At 37.3% G+C, this 6,160-nt stretch overlaps 1 pseudogene; it reads left to right on the forward strand.

The window, feature by feature from the left end:
- Positions 1–3,820: 3,820 nt before the first annotated feature.
- On the forward strand, positions 3,821–4,639 carry LOC116084222 (annotated as a pseudogene).
- The last annotated feature ends 1,521 nt before the right edge of the window (positions 4,640–6,160 follow it).

The raw sequence follows: 6,160 nt of genomic DNA on the forward strand, positions 1-6,160 counted from the left end.
TGGTCCAGATCCATTGCATAAGGACTACTTATGGCAGGATGATTCAAAAAAGAAGAGAGAAAAAAAACCATTCTGCTGTACAGCAACGTAATTGTTTGAAAAAATGAATAATACCCTTGACTATAAGTCTCTACAGGAATAGGTGCATCCTCTTCCACTGAGCACAGACAAAGCAGTCCTCTGCTACATATATGCTGGGGGTTATGTACCAAGTCATGTATGCTCTTTTGTTGTTGGCTTATTCTCTGGGAGCTTTCAGGGCTTTAGGTTAGTTGATACTGTTATAATTCTTATGGGGTTGCCATACCCTTTAGCTCCTTCGATCCTTCCTCTAACTCTTCCATGGGGATTTCCAACCTCAATTCAATGGTTGGATATAAGTATCTGCATCTGTCTCAGATGACGGTAGAGCCTCTCAGAGGACAGCCATGCTCTCTGCACACAAAGCATGGATTTAGAAATAGTGTCAGGGTGTAGTTGCTGTGCATGGAATGGACCCCAAGTTGGGAAAGCCTATCATTCAGTCTCTGCTCTATTTTTTCCCTGCATTTCCTTTAGGCTAGAAAATTCAGGGACAAAAATTTTGAAGGTAAGTGGGTGGCTCCATTCCTCCTATGGGGGCCCTGTCTACATACTGGAGGTTTTCTCTTTAGGTTCTATCTCTCCACTGTTGTTCATTTTAGTTAAGGTACTGGTAAGCTTGAGTCCTGGGAGGCACTTACGTCCCAGGTTTCTGGGACTTTCTAGAGATTACCCCTACCTCCCATCCCTTGCAGATGCATATTTCCACTCATTCTCCTCGTCCTCTATGTTTCTCTTCTGTCTCCCCTCATACCTAATCCTGTTCCTTTCCTCTCCCCTCACACCCAGTTCCCTCCTTTCTTCTGTCTCACATGATTATTTTGTTCCCCCTTCTAAGTGGGATTGAAGCATCCTCATTTGGGCTTTCCTTGTTCTTAAACTTCATACTGACTGGGGGTTATATCATGGGTATTGGGTAAATTTTTCGCTGACATCCACTTATTAGTGAGAACTTACCATGCATGTCCTTTTTAGTTCTCTCAAGATGATATTTTCTAGTTCTATCCATTTTCCTGGGAAAGTCATGCTGTCTTTGGCTTGTTTGTTTGATTGTTTCTTTACGTACATTTCAAAGGTTGTCCTCCTTCCCGGTTTCCCATCTGCAGCACCTCCTCCCCAACCCATTCCCCTTCTCCTTTACCTCACTTGTTTTTAATAGCTGGATAGTGTTCCAACCTCTAAATGAACCACATTTTCTGTTTCCATTGTTCAGGTGAGAGATCTGGATTGTTTACATCTTTTGGAAATTGTGAGTAAGGTCATTATGAACATAGTGGAACAAGTGCTCCTGTGGCATGGTGGGGTATCTTTTGGGTATATGCCTAGGAGTGGCATACCTGGGTCTTCAGGTAGAACTATTTCCAGTTTTCTGTGGAACCACCAGACTGATTTTCAGAGTTCTTGTACCAGCTTGCAATTCCAACAACAATGGAGGAGTGTCCCTCTTTCTCCACATACTTGCCAGCATCTGTTGTCACCAGTGTTATTTTAGTCATTCTGATTGGTGTGAGATAGAATCTCAGGATCATTTTGATTTGAGTTTGTCTGATAACTAAGGATGTTGAACATTTCCCACATTTTCTTATATTAGATTCAGCATATCTAGTTCTATGTTGAGGTCCTTGATCCACTTTGATATGGGCTTTGCACAAGGCAATAAATATTTATCTATTTGCATTCTTCTACATGCAGATATCCAGGTAGACCAGCACCATTTGTTGAAGCTTACTTTTCTTTTTTCATTGTATGATTTTGGCTTCTTTCTCAAAGGTAAAATGTCCATAGGTGTGTGATTTATTTCTAGGACTTTGATTTTGTTTCATTGATCAACCGGTCTGATTTTTTACCAATAAAATGCAGTGTTCATCACTATTGCTCTGTAGTACAGCTTGAGGTTAGGGATGATGATTCTCCAGAAGTATTTTGTCATTGTTGCTGAGAATTCTTTTTGCTGTCCTGAATTTCTTGTTTTTTTCATTTGAAGTTGAGAATTGCTGTTTCCTATCTGTGAAGAATTGTGTGGTAAATTTACAAACTCTCCCATAAAATACAAAAAGAAGGAACATTTCTAATTCATTCTATAAAGCCACAGTTACTCTTATATTTAGACCACAGAAAGATCCAACCAAAAAAGAAAAGTACAGACTAACTTGTTTATGAATATCAATGCAAATATACTCTACAAAATTCTCTAAAACTGAATCTAAGAACACATCAAAACCATTATTCAACAATATCAAGTAGGCTTCACTCCAAGGAGGCAGGTGTGGTTCAATATAGGAAAATACATCAAGGTAGTCCACTATATAAACAAACAAAGAAAAAAAATCACATGATTATCTCATTCATTTCTGAAAAAGTCTTGACAAAACAAATTGAAACTCTGAACATACAGTATTTTTGATATATACTCAATTGTAAGAAACAAGTTTTAAAAATAACCCTAGTCTGTAGAAGACAAGAATTTAGAATAGGTACTGAATTACATTAGCATATCACTGTATATTGATATTTGAGGGAAGCAAACCCCCTTACATCCTCACTGAAGGCATATTAGAGTTGATGTTGCCTTTGGTTGTTCCATTTTTTTTCTAGGAGATCATAATCGTTATAAAACATAGAAACAATTACAATTCCTAAAATCCAAATGGAAATAAGTAATGATCACTTAATTGAAAGGCATATGAATGAATAATGCTTTAGTAGTACAAAGAATGAAGGCAGAATAAAGTAGTATTTATTTTCTGTCATTGAAATTATAAAATAGTAAAAATTTACTTCCAACTGTATTCATCAGAAGAAAGCATCAGAATTTTATTTTTTCTAGCCTTCAACTCTAGTAAAGAACACCCTACTTAAGTTTGTGATGTCTGGCTTTTAAAATAGATTTTCAAACAAAAGATAATTGTTTTGTTTAGGAACATTCTTTTCGAGAAATATAGGAAAGTATTTTTAACTTTGTAATGGTTAAAATGGTTTTAAGATAAAAATATTTGCCTTAATTTTAGTGCTTAGTATAATAAAGTATACTTAATATTTGAAAAGAATAAAACAATGAAACTGCTTCATACTGACCTGTGAGTGGAAATTGTTCTGACCACTCAGTTGATAATAATGCCCTTGCTAAAACATTAAACTTCAGAGATCAGCTCAGGAAATGACTAGAAAAAAATAGTCGTGAATGTATTTCCAGTCCATTAGACAATGACACATGGAGCCACAGTTTAACAGATGTTCCAAGATTCCTGTAAAATATTAAAATGCCCTTTAATTCAATCACAGGATTGCAGCTGAAGAAGCAGCATGGTTTACTCCACCTTGACTGCAGACACCAAAGGTTCACTGACATTGTCATGAATGCAAATGAAGCGAGGAACAGCTTGGTTTCTTTGTCTCAGTTAGGCAGTGTCCACTAGCTGACAATTTAGTGATACTGCAAAGCAAATGAAAAGCCATAAAGGCACTACATTTGAATTAATATAAAATAAAAGGAAAAAGAAATGGAACAACCACATGAGCACATAGGTGTTCACACAGATATGTACATTGTATAAAAATAATTTTATTTTTAATTCTTGACTAAATATTGAAAGAATATTTTAAAATTGAATGTAATGATCTACCTTTTTTTTGAAAGAAGTTCAAGCTGTAATTCTTCATTTACCCAGCCCCCCAAGTTTCTACTACTGTGGTTGAGCCTTACAATTCCATCCTCATCATCCACACTACCCTGGAGCACTCTGATTGTGCCTTCATGGTAGACAATGAGGCCATCTATGACATCTGTCATAGAAATCTGGACATTGAGCCCCCAACCTACACTAACATTAACCCGCTTATTAACCAGGTTGTGTCTTCCATCACTGCTTCCCTCAGATTTGATGGGGCTGTGAATGTTGATCTGACAGAATTCCAGAGCAACTTGATATCCTAACCTCACATCCACTTCCCTCTGGCCACTTATGCACTCTGCTGAGAAAGCCTACCATGAGCAGCTTTCTGTAGCAGAGATCACCAATAATTGTTTTGAACCAGCCACCCAAATGGTGAAATGTGACCCTTGTCATGGTAAATATATGGCTTGCTGCCTGCTGTACCATTGTAATGTGATTCCCAAAGATGTTAATTCTGCCATTGCCACCATCAAGACCAAACACAGTACCCCATTTATAGACTGGTGCCTCACTGGCTTCAAGGTTGCATTAATTACCAGCTTCCCACTGTGGTACCTGGTGGTGACCTGGCCAAGGTCCAGAGAGCTGTGTGCATGTTGAGCAACACCACAGCCATTGCTGAGGCCTGGGCTCACCTAGATCACAAGTTTAATCTGATATATGCCAAGTGTCACTTTGTACACTGGTATGTAGGTGAGAACATGGAGGAGAGAAAGTTCTCTGAGGCCCAGGAGGATATGGCTGCCTTAGAGAAGGAGAAGAAGGAGGCTGTTGTGGATTCTGTGGAAGGTGAGTGTGAGGAAGTAGGAGAGGAACACAAAGTCCATTCCTCTAGCTACTGTATCATATCAAACTCCAATTCCAGCATTAGGTACAGGAATTGATGCTTCTGTGCTGTTTCCATTTGGGGATCCTGTCTTCTCTGTGTGTACCTCTTAAATTTTCCATGATGTCTCAAAGTAAGATTTAAGAAAAGAAAAAGTAAGAAAATTTGCATGAATAAAAAAATATGCATTTCTACATAAAACCCACAACTCTCAAGGAAAAGAGTTATAGAAATTCCCCATTGATTTTGGAGTATTGAGTTTATTTTCCTATGAGTTTTGCATAGAGATATTTAGATCTTGGTCCTGTTAGCCAATGATTGTTACACATTCATATTCTTGGGATATCCTTCTCTATTCTTTTGAATTTAGGGATGTTTTAGCATTCTTTATGTTTTAAAGGGGAATGATTCTGTGCAGAAGGATGGAGAACTGTGTTATTTTTTCCATTTCTTACTTCTGCCATGGTGATCTTAAAAGCACTGTCGTCTATGGAGTGCATCTTAAAGCACGGCCCTCTGTGGAATCCTCTTAAACTCACTAAAGATAGCAACTAAGGCACCAAAAATTAGTACAAGAGTTCCTTTAAGTAAATACTACTGATATTCTCCATTTAGTTGACTTGGCCAATGGTAAGCTAAGTTTTAAATTCTCCAAATTTCTCCCTGGGCCATCACTTTGTCTGTAGAATGTGATTTCTGAGTTGTCTCTATTCAATTTATTATATATCTGACCTTTCTCTATTGTCTAATCTTATGTGTTCCCCCAGATACTGGATTAAAGTATTTCCTATAGCCCTAGATTATTGATGAAAATCTTTAAACACAGTCATTGCCTTATCTGATTGCACCAAGCAACATGAAAAATTATTAGACCTAGAGCACTATACCATAGCTGTGATATTTGGAATGCAGATATAATGCCAAAATTTATCATGGTAATTTCTACAGCAATATAACATATATGTGTTATGTAAATAGAAAATAAATAAATATTTTTCCCAAACAATCTATTCATATTTTGAAATTAAGGTAATAGAAGAATAGAATACATATACAATAATAAGCATTTCTTCTGCTCATATGTGGACTGCAGGAGAAACAACTTGAAATGAAATGGGCAATGAGTACTAAGGAGTTCTAAATATAAATTTTATTCACCAGATGAATTGTGATCTTCAGGTCTTTCTGAACTCTGTGTAGCTAGTTCAACTTTGATATTGTTGCTCAAATGTCTATCCAAGTTGAATGATTCAGTCTGGCTTCTCTCAACTTCTCACTGAATTGTTCTGTTAGGCCTCAAACTAACTCTGGCAATCTCTTCTGGTCTTCTGGCTCCTCTTATTCACTGGCTTCAAATGCCTCCTTTGACCTGTACTGAAGTACATAAATAACTTAACTCCACTGCACTGACTGCACTGACTCCTAATTGATTGAATCTCTGTCCCTAACCTACCCTTAAATAGCTTCTCTTGCCTAGGCTATACTATCTCTGACTGATTTTGTAAAATCTTTATCCGATATGTCACTTAGTCTGACCCTCAATTAGATGTCACTTTCAAATGTGAGCACTTTCTTCTAC

This window comes from Mastomys coucha, unplaced genomic scaffold (genome assembly GCF_008632895.1).
Source record: "Mastomys coucha isolate ucsf_1 unplaced genomic scaffold, UCSF_Mcou_1 pScaffold9, whole genome shotgun sequence".
NCBI classification, from domain to species: Eukaryota; Metazoa; Chordata; class Mammalia; order Rodentia; family Muridae; genus Mastomys; species Mastomys coucha.